This window comes from Ornithodoros turicata, chromosome 5 (assembly GCF_037126465.1).
Source record: "Ornithodoros turicata isolate Travis chromosome 5, ASM3712646v1, whole genome shotgun sequence".
Lineage (NCBI taxonomy): Eukaryota > Metazoa > Arthropoda > Arachnida > Ixodida > Argasidae > Ornithodoros > Ornithodoros turicata.
Window position 1 is genome coordinate 33,350,148 of NC_088205.1, and position 22,721 is coordinate 33,372,868.

Below are 22,721 nucleotides of genomic sequence, written 5' to 3' on the forward strand. Positions count from 1 at the left end.
GCTCAAGGACGCCTATCATAAAACGTTTAAAACAAAAACAATCCATCATAAAACGTTTATTAAAAGCAAAAACAAACAAACAAACAAACGCGGACATCGCTCAAGGACGCCGATCATGAAACGTTTATTAAAAGCAAAAACAAGCGAACACAGGAGCCGTCAAAATCCGTCAATTCATTCCACGAAAACATAAAAAGAAGGAAAAAAAAAAAAGAGAGACAGAAATGGGATCATGACTCAGTACTTATCGCCGACCATTTTCGCGGTCCCAAGGGACGTGCATCCCTAGGTTCACACAGATCAAGCAGCGCCATCTCACGGGCCAACTGAGGGCCGTGGTGGATGGAACGACCCAGTGGATGTAGCATCGCCAAAAGCACGTCCCCGTCTACGTTCGAACCTCTGCCCCCAGATGTCACTAGCCGACGCCGCTCACGCGTCCTCCCATTGGCGCGCTCCGGGTGGGCGGGGCGCGCGAGGGAGAGGGAAAATCTCAGGCCAGCTCTCTAGAGAATAGTCATCGTAATGGTACAAGCGTCAGGGAATCAAGGTAGTGCGAAAAACGCACTTTTGGGGGCGTCAGTGTCCTTGTGGCACTGCTCACACTCGTTTGTTTACTTATCGCGGCGCCGGCACAGTAGGGAGGCTTAGGATGATTGGAAGGATCACAATAGGTTTAGCAGATTGGAAGGTATTTAGGATAACGGTTTCGAAAGAAGGGTATGCGAAGCACCTGATTCATTTGAAGTGGCTGATGTCACGTTCCTGATCTTGGACTTGAAACCTTCTTTTTTGTTTTTAGTTTGTTTCCCTGGAACGTTTCCGATGTACTAAAACTCCCTAATGTGTGTTTCCTTTTGATTCCATTGTCTGGCACGCAGCGCTGCCGCCCTCTCGCGTAGCTTTTCCTTTCAACACCTGCGCGCGTGCGCATGTCACTCAGTCTTCTGCACTCTAAAAAAAAAGGGGGAATCGAAAGAGAGTACTAAGCAATTTTACACCCCGTGCTGCGGATGAACTCTCACCAAACACCCTTGAAACACCTTGTTTGTGCATTTCCATGTTTTGATGCTTTAATAACTCCCTTCAACCTGCGCTTTACTCGGTGGCGAGAGTTAAGCGCGACACATCTGCATATCCCTGGACAGTTTTCCTCCTTGTCATTGCGCGGTCTAGCAACACTGATATCGAGGTCGTTGAGTTTGAGCGTTTGAGCTCTGCGGCGTGCGTCTCTCTCTGCTTGTCGTGCAGAGACTTCTTAGTGGTCTATTGGACCGCTGAATAATATTTTCTTCCAACCAGGGTGTCGAACCGCAAAAAATACGGGTTCGGTTCGGGTTCGGGTTCGCGTTGTTTTGATTTCGTTCCGGTTCAGTTCCGGTTCGGCCAGGCCAGAAATCGAACCGGTTCGCAAACCGGTTCGCAGCCCCGAACCGGTTCGCGAACCGGTTCAACGCTTCCGTTATATATGTTCCATAAAACTGCTTTTATCAGGAAATGCGTGGCTAATAGCATACTGCTGTTGTCTGCATTGACGTCTCTAGCGGTGAGGTAGCCCTTTAGTGAGAGAAATGAGAAATGGATGAACACTTATTGCAACTAGAGTTCACGCTGTTGAAGCGGTGTAGTCCTGCTACTTTCTGTTCCCAAAATATCTTTTTTCACACGCACAGTGCCAGCAAGATACACTTAAAGGAAGCCTAATAAGATGGACAGCGTAACATAGACGACAGTACTTGCCGGCACACTGCCTTCGCAGCGTGAATCGATCTGAAACCGTACTGAAGCATGTCGAAAATAAGCCTGCAAGCCTTACTCTGTCCGAGCTCACAGCAGTGTACTTGTTAATCCACAACACAACGGCAATGTGTCACGACGACACAACTGCGCTACCAATAAGCAGAACCACATTTACTTTTCAAAGCACGACCAATCAAACAGGCACCGTTCTGCGTACGCTCCTTCTCCAGTTCTCATGTTTCTGACTTGTTTAATTTGTGCTGCTCACGTGTAAAGGGAAATCTTGGGCGCTTATTTGATCACATATTCGTCCTGTAGAGCTATATAACTGGCCTACTCCATTCGTGTTTCATTCGTCCGCGTGACACCTGGTCTCTGAAGAGTAGACGCCGCACCGCGTGCGTGGGGCGCTAGCCGCGGCACTCACAAGGACAACTGCGCTTCAACATGTTAAAAAGACGCTGAAAGTATACTTACTATACGTCGTCGTCTGACTGCTAGGTGAACATTTCTGAAATTTATGATATAGGCGCGTGATGATGATACCAATGTGTCTTCGTTCGGGGATAGAGAGGAACTCTTATGCTGACTTCTTTTATGTCCGAACCGTTTTGTTGCGAACCGGTTACCGCTATTATTTTTTACGGTTCTGCTCCGGTTCGGGTTCAACAGTGTCATGAAAATTTCGGTTCGGGTTCGGGTTCGGTTCCGGCAAAAATAACGGTTCGGGTACGGTTTTCGGTTCGGGTTCGGGTTCGGTTCGACACCCTGCTTCCAACAATAACGTTTTTCAGCATGCTGAGGTGTAATGAATGCGACGACTGCAAGTCATATAGCTGCGTGTCCTACCACTATGTACTCAAGGTAAGTCTCCGTCCTGTGAAACGTACTTACACGTATACGTTGCTTTGAAAGGAGGATCCGCTTTGGGGACACTGCTAACAAGATACGGTAGACGTTGGCCTGTACTTTGTTCACAAATATATGGTTGAGAGGTTCTTTCTTTTCATAAGCTTGGAAGTACCTTTTTGTTGTGTTCTAAAGGAACTCCGCTAAAGGAATTTTGAGAATTATCAGGACATATGAATGACGATAGTTGAAATGTGATTTTAGCTAGGACACTGCGTACATGTTAACCAATGTTAACTATATTGCAGAATAGTCTGGCTTTAATGGCACGCACTGCAGATGACGAAGGTGATAATTTCCCCTGGAAGGCCAGCATAGCTTGGCATGACATTCAAGTGACAAACTGTGAAGGTGGTGTGAAGGAGGTCCCCTGCGCTGGTAAGTTCAGTGGGGTAGGTACTACTGCTGTTCTGTATTAATATTTCATTGATATGTATCCCGTCGATGATAAGTGGTGTCAGTGTTGAGTTCTAATGCTGTTGTTAGTAAGTTTCAGATTGACCAGTGGTGTGCACAGCACAGTGGAAAAGACGATGAAAAAGCGCTGCTCCACTTCCACAAAGGAAGAAAGTACTATGCAAATTGCAAGGAAGAGAAGGGCAACAGTTGAACAAAAGGGTAGGTACAATGCAGTGAATTAAATCCCCATTATTTTCTTCTGTTACATCACATCACAGTGCTGGACAAAAGTTTGCGGAACACGCTCCGGAGCATATCTTCCTCAGCGTGACACGCCAGCAGCGAATGGCACCTATAGACTTGCAAACAGATGACTGGGTTACCTAGGCACATGTCTGTAGGTCTATACGGTCCCATTCACTGCTAGCGTGTCACTCTGAGGGAGACGCCGGAGCGTGTTCCATAAACTTTTGTACAGCACTGTACTTGCATCAATCAATTTTTCCACATGTATGATTCAAACCAATTCATTTTCCTAGCACTGTTTGTTTGGCATACGAAATGGTTAATTAGCAAAAATATTTGACATATGATAGCATCACATATCGCCACTGCGTGGACTCTCATTGCCTATATTTATGTTGCAGATTATTACACAGCAGAAGTAATTTATGTCTTTGCTCATCTGGTGAGGGAGATCAATCTGACCTGTTCACTTGTGTAAGTGCTTACTTTATTTCATGTGCTTTATAATATTTATACAGCAAAGTGCGTACACATACCTATTTTAGGAAAGCTGCAACAGATGAACAAGCTGGAGATTCACTCGCACACCAATATGCACATCCCAAACACTGTGATTTCTGCCAGTCTGGCACACATTCTTACAGCATATGGTTTTTACAGTGCATCCTACTATCTGTCCCATCCCTATATTTAAGGAAGTAAAATGTTTACAAATAAGCAAGTTTTGAATTTTGGTGCGTATGTGCTCTGTTTGATTTGATTATTCTCTAATTTTCAGTAACGAAAAAAATTACTCTGCTCCTTAGTTTAATTGGTCTACATTGCATACTTGACTACTTGAGAAGGCCATATAGAAAGGAATGTAACATAACTTCGTAATATATCGCTATCATTTCTCTCCCCTTAGCGGTGTCGCTTAAGACAAAAATGATCTATATCTCACAAAAATGCTCACAGAAGACCCATTCAAGTTCCAGTCCTGCTGTATCACGGTGAAGGGACGCGCCTGTCCAGTAAATGACCGCATTCAAACATCACGAAGACTTCAACTTGAAGTATGTTGCATTGGTTAGGGAACGCTTTAGGTGCCGTTAAATACTTTAGATCCCAACTTGTTGTTTCTAGTCATATGATTATGTTCCATGTACATAGCGTGTAATGTGCATTGTAATGTTCAACTTCTGTTCTGTATCAGAGGCACAATAAATGTATGTTTTTTAAACATACTGTTTTACAACACTTCCTTGCATGTTTTTCAAGATGAAAAGTTGACTAGAGTAATGCACACCCCAGGATAGGGGCATAATTTTTACGCCTTATGTAGTGTAACCATAACTCCCCAACGGAGTTATGTTAACCTCATGAGTGGAGTTGCTTTTACACTCGACATGCTGGAGTAAATAGGGAGCTGTATGGGAGTAACTTTTACTCCGTACTATAGGGGTAAATTTTACTCCATAGTTCCCGGAGTTGCAGATACTCCTCAAAAAGACTATAATTTTGCACATGGGAGTTAGGGTGTTTTACCCCGCAAAGGAGTCAGTATGACACCTTTTTTTTAGAGTGTGGCGCGGAGGGGCGAGGGGATTTTTGTCCCACAGACACTGCTATCACCTGAAACCTACCCGTTAACACCTGCCGCTGTAAAACTTATGTCGTAGCACAACAGGAACATGATCTGAAGATGTCGGCGGCTTGTTTCTGCGGACGCGCTTGTTTGCTTCACGGTCCCGCATGCGTACCCGTACAGCTGGCATTCTCCGTACCCGTACAGCTCCCATCCGCAAGGAACATAATTTTGCACGTTGGTCACGCTTCTTGCATTCGATGTGAAATCCGTCTCACGTATTAGGTTAATCTAAGTGCAGTAAGACTTTATGCGTGGATTAGACCTTGATTAAACGAGTTGTTATCCCTGCAGGCGAGTTCCAACAGATGCGTCGCAACTGTGCCCGTAATCCTCCTCACTGGGGCTGTCTGACGGAAAGCAGTCGACTGAGGACGGTGATTCGATGTTTCTGCAACAAGGACTACTGCAACCACTCGATCCACTTCACCCCGTCACTAGTGCTGATGCTGTCATTGGTTCTCTACGTTTCCTCTTGAGTCTTGACGGTCTTCACTTGCCATACATCAACAAGCAAAGGCAAATTGAGATTCATATGCTGGTTACTGCGAGCCGTCACCAGTGCTGCAGCGTGGTATCAGCGAATACATGTCACTAAGACTTCGTGAATTATGAGCCCAACACGTATAATTAGGGAAAGCTACCAATGAAAATGACTGCGACATCCTTCTTTGTTGTTGCATACTGCTGGAGAATGTGTCTGTCCCAAGTGATGGTATACCACTTGTTTATATGTAGAGTGCGGGGAACGATATTCCAAAATGTGAAAGCGGCGACATAAAATAACAAAAATCCGTTAAGCTCACTGGATCCGGGGACATTTCCATGTGAAAGGGAGATTAAAATATCGTTCCTCCGAATTCAGTTCTTGTTGTAAAACAGAGTATCGTAAAACAATAATAAAAATAAATTTTGCTCTTCGTTTGACGACAAACATTCAATGTGAACGGTAGCTTTGGTGTCTTTGTCGATAGAACAAATTGGATGTGAGCGCGGTCTTCATAGCTGACCTTTCAAGGGTACAAAGTCAGGCGCCTCATTTCATTCGTAATGCGTACAGACACTCGCTCTCACCCTGTTCCGTGTCACACATTCTACAAGCAGAACTTGACCGCATAACATACACACACAACCAAACGACACTCACGGTGATATCATTCCCTCTCCTGAGTCCTTTAAAATGTCCCGTGTTTAAAATGTTCTTCAAAATGTCAAAAGTTTTCGTAGTAATTTTGGTGGATGTTTATGGACAGAACTTTGTCGAACTGTTGTCTCCCGTCAAGGCTAGACCTGTCGCCTTCTGCCAAATTGCCCACAGAGATCCGTAGAGCCAGGTGTGCTTCAAGAGGCCATCTCTTATGGCTTCACTCAGTATCCGTTGGGCAAGCTGACCTTCTTCACTAACCTAAACATGAGTCCCACGAAGCGAACAACAGCATCGCCGCAGTCGTCCGCTTTTTCTGGTAGAGTGAGCTTCGAGAATCAAAGGGAGGAAACCTCGAGGCGCACTAGGCTTTTGTGATCGCCTAGGGCGAGAATACGGCGGGAGAGAGAAGCCCCTGCTGGGGATCCTTGATGGGGAAAATGATTATATTCGGTTAGTTTCAAGAATATTGGTGGTCATGCGCTGTTAATGAATCACTTTGGGATGCCGACCTAAGTAGGCCCTACGTCTCCCTTTCTCCCCACTATCATCGTCAGCATCACTAAATTATGTTTGGACACCAAGCCGGAAGTAGTTACTATATCCCGCTTGGACTCCCCTTCCTCGTTACGGTCCCTGTTAGCCGCACATGTCGAGTCTCTTCTAGATGCGAGTGCTTACCAATGTGAGTGCTGACGGTACCATGTTCCGTGGAACACGGTGTTAGGCTCGTGACTGTCAGAGGCGTATCTAGGGTGGGGCAGGTGGGAACACTTGCCCTGGGCGCCGTTTCAGGGGGGGGGGGCGCCGATAGCGCTAACTATGGTGGTAAAAAACACAAGAAAAAACAAGAGTGCAGACGCTACTTTCTTTGGAGGCTCGGAATGAAAGCTACGTCACCTTTATTTTCCTTCTTTTTTATTTTGGAGATTGTCCTCCGCAACGTATTGTGCCCACGGCTACCTCTGCAAGCAAAGCAGGGGAACGACAAGGCTACACACCTCGCCTCCGACCTCGGATACTGGAGAAAGCCTAGAGTGTGAGGAGGTCCTCGTGCCTATTGTCCAGTCTGACAATAGTTTTTCTTTTTTATGACGGTTTTGTGTGTATTCTAGGTTAACAAAAACATAAGCGACAAGCCAGCAGTGCTCCATGTTTATCGCGAACAACATCATGGGGATACGCTGCGACGGGGGCGCAACTGCACAGCTTGCCATAGGCGCCGTCCTCTCTAGATACGCCGCTGGTGGCTGTACAAACACGTACGGCGCTAACCAGAAACAGCATTCCACGGGCCGATCTCAGACTACTTCTGCGCGACCTACAGACGCCATCACACCCGTCCGGCAGTCGGGCGCCAAGGTCTCTCTGCCACTCCCTGATTGGCCTTGTCCGCGCCAAAGGGCGCTCACTGATTGGCCTTGTCCAAGTGACGTCTACAGAGAGGGAATTCCGGAATGCTCTCAACATGCGTCGTCTGCTGTTGCCATGTATTACATCACATTGCACAGAAACAACTCCACTAATTCGCGTCGGATTTTTGGCGTTATTGTCGGTGGTGAACGAGAAGTAAAATGGCACTGTAGTTTCGGAGTCGACTGGATGCAATAGCCCCTTTAAGATGAGACCCTGACGTGCCGTTTTCGATTGCAGGAAGAGCTACTTTCGCGTTTTGTCTTCAATCAAAGTGTACGGAGATGGGGAACGAGAAGCGGATAACCGAGAATAATAATTTAATAATGTGTGGCTTTACGTCACGAGACAACTATGATCATGAACGACGCAACAGTGGCCGGTCTGTGGATTAATTTTGCACACATGAGGGTTCTTTTAACGTGCGCTGAAATCTCAACACACGGCACACCGTACTTAAAGGGACCATGATATTTGACAGTCGACTACGATTTGACTACGATCATTTTCAATTCGTTCCTCTGTACTAAGGCATTCGCCCTGTGAAATATGAAGTTCAAAATCGTTCAAATAACGAAAATATCCTATATTAACCACGGCCATGAACGGCAGTTGCTACGACCTGCCTGCGAGGCGAACTGGCAGTGACATCATACACAGGGGATGTTGCCGAATCGCGGACGGTCTTTTTCGAGCAAATTGCCAAATCTTCTAAGCAATCTTGCAAACTTCGCCATGAGATATGTTTTAATTTGACCTGGAGTTAGGATCGTATCTAATCTAAACTTCGCTTTCCCAGAGCGCCTGCTCGAAGCCGATGCATTTTCTTCGGAGCCACAGGTGGACGCGGACAACAACCTCCGGGGTGTTCGCCGCGTATGACGAATCTTCCAGCCTCATCTACAATCTATATATTTTTAGTTCTATCAGACTTCTGTCGACTGTCAAAAGAGCTAGTATCAGCTCCACCTTGTATATTCTGTGAGTAACGGGAAAAAGCCCCAATGCATGTCCCGGTCTGGCAACAGTGTGCACTCCTGCTATCTGCCAGCCGCATGTACGGATGCGTGAACGCGCCAAAGATGTATCTTCACGACCAGTAAAGTTAGTATGTGTGCTCGTTACTCTGCTCATCGTGTTCCGGTGCCCTCACATATGGCGCAGTCGACAAAGCCTGTTCGCCAACCCCTTTGCCATCAGCCACAGCAAACGTAAAAGCCCCTGCAAGCATCCGCCGCCGCCGCCACAAGTTAAGCCTACTTCGCTTTCGCACAAGATGCCTCTCATAAATTGGATGGAAGCAACTGCTCTCGAGTTAACGGGTTTCACCGCTGACTTTATTCGTGAAGAACTTGTACGCCATCAACTGGACCCTGCTGGTTCGAAAGAAGACATAATAAATCGTCTGCTCGCACAAATAGAGCAACAACGCACCGCGTCTCAAGCAATTCCATGCGGACAGCAAAGCGCCCCAGACTCATCAGTATCATCTCATGGACTCACACCCTTGACTCCACCATTACATCTCACTACGCCACCTGACCTGTCAGCGGCCTTGTCGATTTTCGACGACAGTAAGGAAATATCAGCGCGCACATGGATCGACGACTTTGAACGTGCTCGCAGCCTCGCACAATGGAGCGATGCCACACTACGACTCATTGCAATAAGCAAGCTTTGCGGGACACACAAAAACTGGCATTTCGTCTCGGGTGACAGCTGTGATACATGGGACAGTTGGAAACGTGCTTTTCTCCAGCAATTTGCCGAATAGCTCTCCCTCATACAGTGGCAAACTCGCGTAATCACCATCTTACAGTATTTCGATGAAAGACTTCGCCACTACGTCTTTGCCAAGCTTCGCTTTATAAAACGTTGCCCACTCGAGCTATCTGAAACTCAGCAAATTGAGTATTTGCTACAAGGCATTAAGAGTCAACAGGTAGTAACTGCTATCGCTGCTCAACCGCCGCAAACTGTCGACGAATTCTTGTCCATCTGCTCAGATTTGGACAGAACATTCCTGCACTTGCAGAGCAACGATACTGCCAAAGCCCCTAACTCAGCCTACAGTTTCCAAGCACCGCAAGAAGCTGGTCGGTACAAGTTATCCATATCTTCACCACAAGTTCGCCCTCAGCACACTCGTCTAACAGACAAGACACCTGCAATACAAGAGGAACGTTACAGAACGATCTGTAACAAATATGGAGCACCAGCATTCCGTTCAGGCCAGGACCTCAAGGACGCTGTATGCTATAAGTGTGGAGAAGAAGGTCATCTTGCTGCACACTGCCATCAGACACATCCCAAGCTCAACACCACTCCACCAGTAGGAACATCTGCTCAGCCATCCTTTTCTTGCATCCAACGTTGGATGGGTCACTTATTTCTTGTAATGTCATTGAAGCACCCGTGGAGTTGGCAAAGTGACTGCTTTCCCAGACAGCGGGTCTAAGCTTTCTATCATTTCTCAGGATCTTGTATCCCACTTCCAGCTTGTCCCTTGGACTAACGCTCCCTTAGTTGTCGGGGGTGCCCCTCAGGACAAGTACTCTTGCGAATATCCATACAGGATATTAGTGCCTCAGTACCTCTTGCAGTCCTCCCCAGGAATGCCGTTCCCTTGATTTTGGGCGAGGATTGGTTGGCAGCAGCCCACCTAGAGCTCCACGTCAAGCCGCCATTTGCCACGGAACTTTTTCACCCAAGTACAGGCATGATAATGCCATGTTTTAGCAAGCTTCTGCCACTAATGTTCCACGCTGTGCTGCTACAAAACTCCTGTCTTGCAAGAGCTGAAACTTTATTCCAGGAGGTGAGCTTCCAGACAAAACCATTGTTGGAAGAGCAACTCCCCACATGGGCAGTTCTCGAAACTTTGCCAGACACCACTGGAATAAAAGCAGAAGTGCCTCATCATATGCCAGACCTTGACAGGGTAAGCCCTGCTCATAACAGACAATCATCTTTGCCATAACGACCCAAGCTGGGCATGTACCTTAGTCCCTCAGAGATTCATCAAGTGGAAGCAATCTTAGAAAAGCATGCATCACTGTTTGCGACAACGGAACAAGACCTTGGACTTTATACTGGAGTTGAGCATTGCATTGACTATTGCCAAATACCTTGCCATATAAGCGACAGTCTTATAGATATGCTGCAGCCGACCGCCTCTTCCTTGAGAAGAACACATGAGCTGCTAGAAAAACAAATAATTGTGCTTTCATGAGGACCCTGGGCATTCCCAGTCGTAGTCGTCTCACACGAGCAAAAAAAGAGATCTGTGTCAACTATATACCACTCACCAAGATGACTGTCACAGACGTACAGCCGCTCCCACGAATAGACGATCTTATGGGCGATATCGCTGGAGCATCAGTTTTTGCATCCTTAGATTTGAAATTTGCCTACTGGCAAATAGCTCTTCCTGCCGAAGATCAGTTGAAAACCTCATTTATCACTCACGAAGGTACTTACAAATGGACGCGCATGCCCTTTGGCCTTAAAAACGCGCCGTCTACATTTCAACGGGCCATCAACAAGGTGTTCACTCCACTCAGGACAAGACAATCCAAGTGCGGAGTCCGAGTGTACTTGGACGATGTCCTAATTTTTGCCACCAACTTCAAGGACTTCCTGCTCCTCTTGGATGAAGCCCTATCCCTCCTCCAGGATGCTGGGTTTAAGGTGTCAATGGAGAAATGCACTTTTGCAGTCGAGTCACTAAGATTTCTGGGATTCATACTTTCCAAAGACGGCAAGTTACCCAATCCTGCAAAGGTCGACGCCATAGCGAGGATGCCTGTGCCAGCGACAGTTAAAGCAGTCCTCTCGTGGCTCCAAATGGCCAGTTTCTACAGGAAATTCATTAAGAACTTTGCGCGCTTCGCACAGCCTCTACAAGCTATGGTGAAATCGGGTATTTATGAGTGGACCCTGGAATGTGGAGAAGCCTTCAACCTCTTGCGCCAAGCATTGACCTCCCCTCCTGTGTTAGCCCATTTTGACGAAAATTCAACTACGCTGGTCACCACAGCCATAGGAGCAGTGCTTTCACAATAGCATAATGGCCACGAACGAGTCATAGAGTATGCAAGTCGCATGCTCACAGAGCCGTAACAACGTCTCCACAGCAATGTGTGGGAGGCAGAAGCTGTTCATTTGGCAGTTATCATCAAATTTCGTCATTGCCTTGTTGCTCGCATTCTCATTACGGATAATTGGACAGTGGCTTGTTTGACAGCATATTTGAAGCCCTCACGAAGATTCGTCAACATGTTAATGGACTTCTCAGTCCAGCATAAGAATGGCCGCTCTAACGTCGTCCCAGACATGCTCTCGCAGTATACATGTGCTGCATTCTCTCCAGCTCAGCTAGCAGAAGTACAGGCCCAAGGTCACTTCTGCGCACACCTTCGTGCAAAGATGTCGTCGATGGAGAACAACTCCCAGTCCTTCGTAGTCATCGAAAGACAGTATTCAGGAGAAGTTTTCCAATCGTCGCCAAATTAGGTAGCCTGTGGTATCGTTGGAAGTACGCATCCACCACCCGTTCCTCATTCCACACTTTATTCTCTTCCCTGCCCCATGACGATGAGGCTGTCCGAAAACTCACGTGCACAGTATATCACAGACGTCTTGTACAGATAACTATCACCGCACATCTATGTCCTCGTCGTGCCCACAAAAATGCGTCAGTCCATCCTAGAACTCACCCATGACTATTCTGGTCACATGGATGCCTTGCGCACTTACGAGAAAGTCTGACAACGTTACTGGTGGCCACAAATGCGAAACGAGGTCACTATTTATGTCACTGCGTGCACTACTTGCCAAACTAACAATCGCCCTGTAACAAAATCTGTAGGACTCATGGACTTTATGCCATCGACCGAAGTCCCTTTTAGCACCATTGCTATGGACCACATTACGATGACACCTGACGGCCCTCATCGATATATTCTAAATGTGGTTGACTTTGGAACAAGACACATTATACCCACAGCCGTGACTTCTACAGGAGCCCAAGAGGTTATCGCACACCTCTGGACAGTGTTTCATCGCTTTGGAGTCCCCACCGACTGCCTTTCCGATCATGGTCGTGCCTTTGAAAGTCAACAGTTTCAACGATTCATGTCCCACCATGGCGTGACACTTCACTACTCTGTAGCATATCGCGCAGCAAGCAATGGTCTCGTAGAGCGAAGCAACGGTACCTTAATAACCGTTATACGCAAGCTTTGTGACAGTAACAACCAATGTTGGGTGAAAAATCTTGACAGAGCTGTATTTTCTGTCAATGCTACGTTTCATGCTTCCTTAAAAGTGTCTCCGTTTGAACTACTTCATGGATACACTCCTAGACTACCACACCAGCAAACTGCCCACCAGAATGCAACACCCCTGCAACAAAGACTCCTGGATCTCTTTGAAGCACGTGGTGCCGCTGTTGAACACTCTGAGGCAGCCCGTTCAGAACGCAGACAGAGATATGACAAACAACATCGGCCTGTAGGACTCAAAGTAGGTCAACTCGTCTGGATCCAACGCCATGAGCCTGTACTTACAGGGTGTGCAAAACTAGCACTCACATTCAAGGGCCCCTACCAAGTTCTTTCCCAGAAGACCCCAACTACTTATGTGGTTGCAAAACTGTTGTCTCCAAGTGCTACAAAGGTCGTACACTGTAGCCAAATGAAAACTTTTACACCTCCATACACTGATCCTTCATTGCTCCAACCCATGATGTCTGACCAACAGGCTTTGCCCCCTTCGCTTCAGCCGCAAGAGTCACCAGACAACCTGATAACACCTGTTTCTTCTCCAGGAACAGAGTATTTTACTGAGCCACCGGAGGCACAGGAATCTCCCATTCCTACAATGCCTACACGTTCAACAAGAAAAAGGCAACCTCCAGCTTAGTTGAAAGACTTTGATACCACCCAGGCAGCACAGCGCGACGACCCAACGTCGGTGCGCCGGCGGCGACCGACCCGATCGGGTCGGCTCCCGACCATGGTCCGGCATACGGTTTGCAACACGGGGATGTTAATGGTCCGTTATCGGCAGCCTGTATCGTACCCCAACGATTTCCCGAGGTGCAGACAATGCACACTTACGGGTACTTACTACCCCCCAAACAAGAGTTAATTTGCGCGATTTTTAAAAACAAAATCAATATGTCACTGTAGAAAATTCTTTATTAGATCATAGTCACAAGATACATGGGTTCTTTAATGGCATCACTTCACCAGCAATGAAAAAAATGAGTGTTACATTGAAAGTACATAATCAGGGTGTCGAACCGAAACGTTTTTCGTTCCGGTTCTGTCATAAACGGTCCGGTACCGGTTCTGCTCCGGAGCAAAAAAATAACGGTTCATACCGGTTTTAACCGGTTCCGCTGATGGACATATTCATTCCCAGAAAAAAAAAAATCAAATGCTGCAAAATGTAAACCCGTTTATATGCATACATTGTATTTAATATTAGTAGGCAGTTGTGAAATTGGTAGCTCCTGGTTCCTGTAGGTGACTGTCTGTTCAAATAGGCATTCTCCTTTCTTGAAGCGCATGATACAGATGGACTTGTTTGTTGTGATGTCATATACGTAAAGTACTTTCTTGCTGGATCGGTGCGATCGCGTCTCATCCGAATGCCTGTTGCTGCTTCCTCGCCAGCAAGCACTACCGCACGAGTTCGATGCAAATCGAGGAACACCTTCACTCACAAACGCGCTTGACGGCTTCATTTTCTTTTCTTCGTGTCCTGTCCACAAAAGAGGCGCCACTTCGCACGCGCTTGCCTCGCGGATACGTACATGTATTCAACTTCGCTGCTCTCGAACAAGGAACACGTTGCGAGAGATTACCGATAGAGAAGCCGCTTCGCAGCCCCCTTGGGTCGCACATTGATAGAGTCACAACCGGTCACATGTACATCTAAGTCTATGTGCGCGAACGATAAAACGTTACAAAGGGAGCCTAAGGGTCATACTCTACCGACATACATTGCACCGTAACCGTAACCCTCGTAAAGTATCCATGACATGACTTCAGAACACACGACGACAGTTTCATTCGCCTACTCGTAGTCCAAACCGGCGAAGTTCTTGCTTGGACCGAAAAGCGTTAAATAAATTTTTCGGTTTCCCTCCTGAGCGAAAAAAAAAAAAAAACGTATACGGTTTCGATTCCGTTCCGGTTCGCACCAAAATAGCGGTTTTGTTTCGGTTTTCGGTTCCGGTTTTCGATTCGCTCCGACGCCCTGAAGCCGTCTGCCTTATTGTTGCTCATATCACACCGGTGTGTTCATCACCCAATACCGGCTCAGATTTTGATTCGATATAAGGTGTTGCACACTAGATCTCGAACACGTTGAATATAAAAGATACGGAAATGTTTGAGAAATTTCAAAAATACCAAGATGTGCATGACCTACTGACATGATTCTTGCAACTGCAATAATCCTCATGCTTTCCTTGCAAATGCGTTTGATTGCACATATCTGCATTTGTGTAGTTAAATTATGTTACCCGAGGCAAACCCAAGACCCGTTTTTTTTTCCTGAGTGTGTGTACATGGGGGGGGGGGGGGATGTGGAAGAACTTGCGTTGGATAGCATGCACTACGTTAAAGGTGCATTAAAGTGGTACTAACATGGCCAAAAACTACTGTCATCTTGTAAAGCAGTATGTGAAAAGCATTCCCACAAAATATTTCTGTCCAAAGTTGTTTCACCGCCGCGCAATTAATTTGCAAAATCGCCCTCCCACTCACCCAAATCACCCACTCTAGTGTGACGTTTGTGGTAGAGCGCCCCCTCAATGGCTGATAGGAAAAACCGCCTGCTACGAATATTGCAAGCTGTTTCTTGCTGACTTCTATTAGTTATATGATTTATATCACGTTTTCCGAAAAACAGAGCACATATACATCCAACAAGATACAACAGACAACATAGGATTGCGATCACAAGAGTAATATCCGTGGCTTCTGTGCAATCTCAAAACTTACAGCACCAGAAAGCAAGCAATGACGGCGCTATTGTGGCCCCACCTGTTAGCCACTGAACGAACTGTGCAGTAAAAAAAAACGTCAGACAGGCTGCACGCTGTCTGGAAGCGCTGGGGTATCGCTGAACAACACACAGTTATATTCGTGCTGCACCACTCGTTCTTCCCGTGGTGTCAGCGGTCCCAAAAAGTCGAGGTCGTGTGGTTGACAGCCTTCAGATCCTCTGTTTCGGACATCACGCAGCTGGAGAACGCCTGGCGTCTCCGAAGCGGTAGCAGACGCTCCGGTGTGCGCGATGTTGCTCACCTCGATCATGTGATCCCAGGTCCAATGAGGAGCGTCCTTACCACTTACGTCACATAGTGACGCGCGTGGCATAGGTCATCACGTGTCTATTGTGATGGCGAAGGAGGATGTTTCGCGCACGGGAGATTCGGGGGACGATTGCAGGCGTCCCTATTTCGCTATGGTTGTACTAATTATGGGAAAACTGTTTTCGGGTGCCTAACATTCCATGCCAATCAAAAGCAGAAACAAAGTTGTGTGCCTCTAGACTGCTCCTTTAACATTCCTTCATACCTTGTCATACTGACATTTAGGAATCACAGATGATATTGTAGAAGGTATCATGTTTATTGAGACTTCATATGTTCATTTAGTTCATGAAGTTATCATGTTCATATTTATTGAGACCATAATCACTCACTTTCCAATATAGCAGATGACTCTTGCCATTGTAATTGCCTTAGCTGAACCCCTAGCTGAATCCCTATTAGTGATAGTGGCCACCACAAAAAAGAAGGCACTAAAATTTTACTGATACCCACCCAATGATGCTGCAGCCATAAGGTGCTTACAATATCTCTTACAGCACTGTAATGTGCTAAATTGCTTATACTGCAGTATTACTAACCGCTAATTAAATTCAAACTAGTATGTGAGAATGATATACTGAAGTGAATAAATACATAAAGCAAATAGGAACAACTTTCCTCCGCTCTTGTCTGAACATATACACCATCACCAAAATAATATTGCGCAAGTCTGGAGCCTGCTAATACACGCGCTCGAGTCGCAAAATCGTTATTAGGCAATTAAAAGGAAAGTATCCGAGTGTAATATATACACGACGGGATCCACACGGCTGTTTGCGAACGGACTGGTTCCCGAAAGCGCCTTTATAATGGAAAGTGTAGCAACACGGGAAGCCATAATAATGTGGCGTAATTTATGGTGCACGTCATTTTGTTTATATTTATTTATTTATATTGTCGTATGTCGTATGCGTGCCGTACACCCGAATCTCACAGCATAGCAATTGACTCTCAAACAACAACCATCAGTTGAACAATAAACGGAGTGAGATTAATATAAACTCGCTCAAAGACTGGCACACGACGCCGGATCCAAAACCCTTTGCCGCCGACGCCGCGTATCGCGGTCACGAGGCCATAACAACGCCGTGGAGAGCCGCCACCGAGAGCGTCTGTCCTGTCGCCCGCAGGGCCACCACAGCCTTGCAGAAGGGCGCTCTATTTCGCATCGTCATCCCATGCCTCCCGCTGTCTCTCACCATGCTCCCCGAAGGATCAATGACGTCATCCGCGGAATGTGAGAGCAGCGGCCACTAGTGGTGAAGCGTCGCTGGTAGCGCCCTCTAGTGGTGTACCCTACACAATCGCTAATCCTTCTATTCATCGGAGATAATCCATCTATTGGGGGCTGCATTGGAAACAACACCCTAATGTTGTGGTACCATGGAGTTATATTAGATGTTTACTTGGTATGTGATGGAGAGGACCAGCACTTGCTTTGGTGCTGTTTCGGCTAAGTGTTTTGTTTGATCAGTGGTCGTCCACCAAGATAATTCTACGAAGTGTCTTATCCCAAAGGGGTAGTCACAGAAGCGCCTACTGAAGCCTACAGTCAGGGGCATGCCGTTAGAGCAGACGACACTGACAGCGATAAACTGTGAAGTGCCTGTGTCATCGATAGCGACTGTCACAAATGATCAACGCAAGACTCTGCTAGCTGTTACATGTGCACATATCTCTTCAGGGAAGCAACAATGGTCACTCCCCTTCTAAGATCTTCCTGATCGGCGGAGGAGCTGTTACGTTCCTACACTGTTAGAAGAAAAGTGTACGTGTAACCCAATCTGCGCAAGTCTTCATGGAATACGTTGCGGCGCCAGGACGCACTCCAGGTGGCCCTCAGTTCCACGAAGGTGTCGGCTTTCCTTGTTTTGGGGGACCCGTCCGAGAGACATTCTTCACTCCAAGACACTGCCACAATTTCTCGTGCCCGACAAAGGATTAGGGGAATGCTTTCTTATACCGTCTTCGCAGCAACCGAAGATATATAGGAGCCGGAGATAAGCCAGAGTGGCCTAGGCGTCATTTTCTTAATCGACGATGAACAGGCTGGACGGACTGCCGACAGTTTTCTGTATCACCGAACTCTTGTATTTACGTAAATAGTTAACTTCATTTGCTTGTATCCCTAAATTGGCTCATGGACCTTTCTTTGGTGTGTTGCCACGCTACCAGAGACGACACACGCAACACATGATATGGGGGGAAACTTTATTTCCTTGTGCATTGAGTACTGAATGCAGAACCTGCACTGACTGCTTTGAAAGGCAACAAAAAGAAAGAAAAGGCGGCTAGTAGATTAGATTAGACGAGAGAAAAAGAAAGAGAGGATACGAATTGAACAAGTGTCAAATAGGGGATTGTAAACACGTAAGAGAGAGTCATATAACTACAGGACTGGAAGCTCATTCCAACAGGTTCCTTCACCTCTTTGCATCGGTGTATGTATGGATACGTAACACAAATAAATATGAAATTTGATAAAAAACAAAACAAAAACTGCAAGCTTGCAACATGTGGAATTTTGTGCAGCACGGTAAAGACTTGTAATGACTACAAGCGGGGATGCACACTGAGAAAGAGTCTCTTTGACTAGTCCTCCCACTCACATTCAGTCTCTTATTCAGTGGAATGAAGCTCATGTTTGATATGCACTTTGACGCACGCTGGTTACAAGCGCAGCACGCACCACATTCACTGGGCGTCTTGTAATGTGGGCCGCTTTCCATGACCCTTTTCCTCTCCAGTCGCCACCGCACGTGCACGGGCAGTCCCAGGGTGCACTGGTGGTGCTGTGCCTCTCACTCTCAATAGGCTACGCCGACGCTCCGTCGGGCTCCCACAGCTCCCCATAGAGCCCATAGTTTGAGATAATTCAGGCAACACTGGGCATGCAACCAATGAAAATGAACTATGATGCCTACCATTCGGCCAATCAGGCTCAGTTTGGCTCGCCTTTCGGCCCGGTACTGGCTACCATCGGCTTTTACTTTTACTGGCTTTCATTCCCGACGCTCGTTATCCCGTATTCCAGAACAACTAGGCAAATTTTTGACAAAATACACATTTATTTGAAACCTCGTACTGACTCAATAGTCTGACACAAATATTCACCGTGCGTAGAGTCCAAATCGTTGCGTTCGTTGACCAAGTTCGAACTCGCAAAACACACACAGTCTACTCCTAGAAGCGAGCGACGCTCACACGAGTACATGCGATTTCACGGTGACCATCTCCCTTTCGTTGGTCGCAGTGTGAAGGTTTCAACAAAGCGGGAAATGCTTGTCGCACGGACACCGAATCCTGTCTCCGTTGTGACTGCATTTGGAAATGCGACGGCGCTCACAAGTGTTCCTCAGGCGTCAGCTCACCACTGCATTCCAGTTCTGAACTCGAGAGACTGTTCGTACGTAGGGTACTTGCCTCGGGAAACACCACAAAACGCGCTGAGTCACTTTGACACACTAACAAATCTGCGACTTCTCCACTTCTCTTTGCACAATGCGGTCATAGTCATACGGTGCTGTCAACTGACATCACTGACATCGTCGAGACGCCGCTGCCACTTCCCTCCCTTCTCTTCTCGTAACTGCACGCCAGACAGGCAGCCCGCGAAAGAATGCTCTTTTGAAACTGCCAACCAATAGCGAAGTGCGCAATGTCCTTCGGCCAATGCGTATCAACTATGATGCCTGACGGAGTAATACCACGTGTTTATGACGTGAAAACATTTTTTTAGAGCCGCGAAGAGGGGGAGCTATGGGGGCCTGGCTCCGTTAGAAAGAGCTCATCGGGAGCTCATCCCGCTCATCGGGACAACTCACTGATACCTTGCTTCCTGGAGGAGCGCACAGCAATTTTGCTAGCTTTAGCGGTTTGAAGTAGCATACCAACGAGAAGCGTTAAATTTCAGCCGTTTCGTGTTTCCACGTTCTCTCAGACCGATTTTTTACCGATGTTTTCACATTTTCACTGTCGTTAAATATCTCATGATCTGCTGGAGGAAGCCGCTGAAACAGTCGCTAAACCCAGTATACGAAAAAAGTCTCAAAACAGAGCAAAAATTCGCTAAATTTAGGGACAAAATCGCTTAGGTGGTCACACTGGAGAGGCCTCACCACATCATTGAGGAAGGTTCGCCTGTCGCCTTTGGGGAGGGTAATCCACACGCTTGATCGGGAATGGTACGCAGCTGCTGCAGCCCCGGGAGCGTCTTCATTGCCGCGGATGCCAGTGTGCAGGAATCCACTGGAAGTAGACTGAGTGCCCTCTCATTTTCAAGACGGCTTAGTTCCTGCAGTATTTCCACAACCACTGGCTCCAGTGATCCACGAATACCCATGTACGCTATACACTGAAGAGCTACCTTGGAGTCACAGTATATCACCCAGCTGGTGATATCGGCGGATGGAATGTGCTTGAGAGAGAACAAAATGGCATGCAACTCTGCAGGAAAGAAAGAAACTTCACAAGTTCACATGACTTGATACACTTTTATTACAAGACTAAAGTATCAAACACAGGTGCTTTTGAGTGATCACATCAGTCATGGGCCAATACCGTCAAAAAGTAACTAAGTTATAGTTACAGTTCTTTTTCGAAAAAAAGTAACTTAGTTACATACTGCTTTCAGAAAGTAACTACTTACAGTTAAGCTAGGTTATGTAACTCAGTTACTATACAGTTACTTTGCAGTTACTTTGCGTACAGGTCAGAACGGACGACTCTATGCGCACAGGCAAACAGTACTTCATTTTCAAACACGTACGGCATTGTTAACAACAACAACTTTATTTAACGATGGTGAATAGTTTCATCGCCGGGGGCGATACTCTACTCCATTGCTGGTGGTGATGTGGGCAATGAAACTAATAAATTAACTTAAGTATCATCTGAACTAGTTGTATTCCAATAACGATTGTTTTTCGAAGTGTTATCACTAATCTTCCCACACTTGAGTCCGAATATGTCCCTGCCAACACTGAAGAGCCTTTTGACGGGTGTATTGAGGGAATTTCGGTGTTGAACAGCACGAAAGATCTTCCCTAAACCTGGAAAATCATCTCCACAAGCTTGAGCTTTCTGCTGAAACAGTTTCTTTCAGCTGAAATCACTGGAGCTATCTCAGAGCCGTATATAGGGAGAGTTTGGGCATTCTTTGATCTTCCGCCGCCTACGAGGCGGGGCCTGTTTGTGACGTTATCTTCGCCGTTGCTCCGCCCTACAAGCCCGAATCCACATGAAATCCACACAGGATGCGCTTTTAAGCCAGCCCGAGTCACTTGCGCAGCTGACCGTCGCCATTTTGATGTTTCTTGCCAGCTGATCAACAAGTGATTTTTGACAGTCGGCGGTAATCGATCGGATTCGACGCTCTGGGCGTCCGGCCCGCTGCGCGATGGGGTTCTGTGTCGCACCGCGCTGCAGAAACTCAAGTTCAAAAGGGTTTCGGGTGTTTCGCTTCCCCGTTGATCCAAAAAGAAGAAAAGTTTGGCTGGACAACATGAAACGTGGCTGTGGCTGGAAGCCCACGCCGTACAGCCAGCTTTTCGAGGTGAGAGAAATCTTTTGAAGTCTTTTGCTCCTGATACATTGTACGTTATGTTTATTTTTTCCTGACATAATCAGGCTCACTTTGAAGAGAGCGAATACGAGACAAATTGCGCCGATCGGAGACGATTGCTGAAGCCAACAGCAGTGCCCACAAAGTTCGACTGCAGCGAAACTGAACGACAAGGACGACGTCAAAAGGTATTTTTATGTGCTCAGCTGTAACAAACATTAGTTGCGTTGCTTGATTTTTCCAATCACCTATTACACCAACTTATCTGCTTTTTGATTCAGAAGCGATCCAACCAAGAAAACGAGGACCCGACTTCTAGAGCTGGATCTGAAGTTCGTGTGAGTGATGCGTTCTTGATTTTGGGGTTGGAGTTGGATACATGAAAAAGAAATATGAAGCTTTGCGGAAACGTTGGCCACAGCTGAGTTGCACAATGTATAAGACAAGAAAACTTAGCAAAAGAAGCATATACATATAGGAGTAGTGCACATGTAAACAGGAAAATCGTGCAAATACTCTTGGATTTCCCTAATAGTCCCCCGAGTTCCCTCACATGCTGTCACCAGCTGGCGTGCAAGGAGTCAGAGCACCAAGACCAGCCACAAGTTTCTTCTCGGATGCAACAAATAGGGTGGGCTTTGTTCCAAGTGCTGACTATAATGCTGCACAGGTACTTCTGTCCTTGCAGTTTTCATTACAGGGAGAAGGAGAGGGGCCTGCCATCGACAGTGCTGTATTGTCACCCCAGCCTCTGGCCGCAGACTCTGTCCTTGCGGCTGCTACATCAAGGTTCCGAGAGGTAAGAAACATGCATTCAATTGGGCTCGGGTGTTGACAGAAGACAACAGGGACGAGAACTTGAACTTGCTATGTCATACCAGAATCGAAACAATTTGCTTTACTTGACACTTTTTCTTTCCTCTGTTTTACTCTGTATTACCAACTGAGTTATTTCTTTTCAAAAATCAGGTGTCGCCAGAGCCACGAGATGGTGCCTGCAACGAGGAAACGTGTAGCCCTGTAGCAGAGCAACATATGGTAAATATAGTATTGACATTTATTTTTCAGTAATTTTTCTGTGGGCATGCAGCTCTGTGTGCAACTGCAACTGTACAGTGCTCTGTGGTAGTGTAAACCTGACTTATCTTCAGCCACAGCCTGCACAGGAGACAAGCCCCTTTTGTCATGCACACCATGACAGTTGCCTCGATGACATTGCCCGGGTAAGGTTATTTGCAGGTGAAAAATTTCTGTAATTCCAAATGGTTTACGAAACAACTTCCACATT

At 46.7% G+C, this 22,721-nt stretch overlaps 2 long non-coding RNA genes across 2 annotated transcripts; both read left to right on the top strand.

Moving 5' to 3' along the window:
* Positions 1 to 3,191: 3,191 nt before the first annotated feature.
* Positions 3,192 to 3,904, top strand: LOC135394329 (uncharacterized). Its single transcript, XR_010422841.1, has 3 exons — positions 3,192 to 3,267; positions 3,696 to 3,768; positions 3,840 to 3,904. It is a non-coding gene; the product is annotated as an uncharacterized LOC135394329 (long non-coding RNA).
* A 17,628-nt stretch (positions 3,905 to 21,532) lies between these two features.
* Positions 21,533 to 22,084, top strand: LOC135395486 (uncharacterized). The gene is made up of 3 exons (XR_010423116.1): positions 21,533 to 21,621; positions 21,715 to 21,771; positions 21,969 to 22,084. It is a non-coding gene; the product is annotated as an uncharacterized LOC135395486 (long non-coding RNA).
* Positions 22,085 to 22,721: the final 637 nt, after the last annotated feature.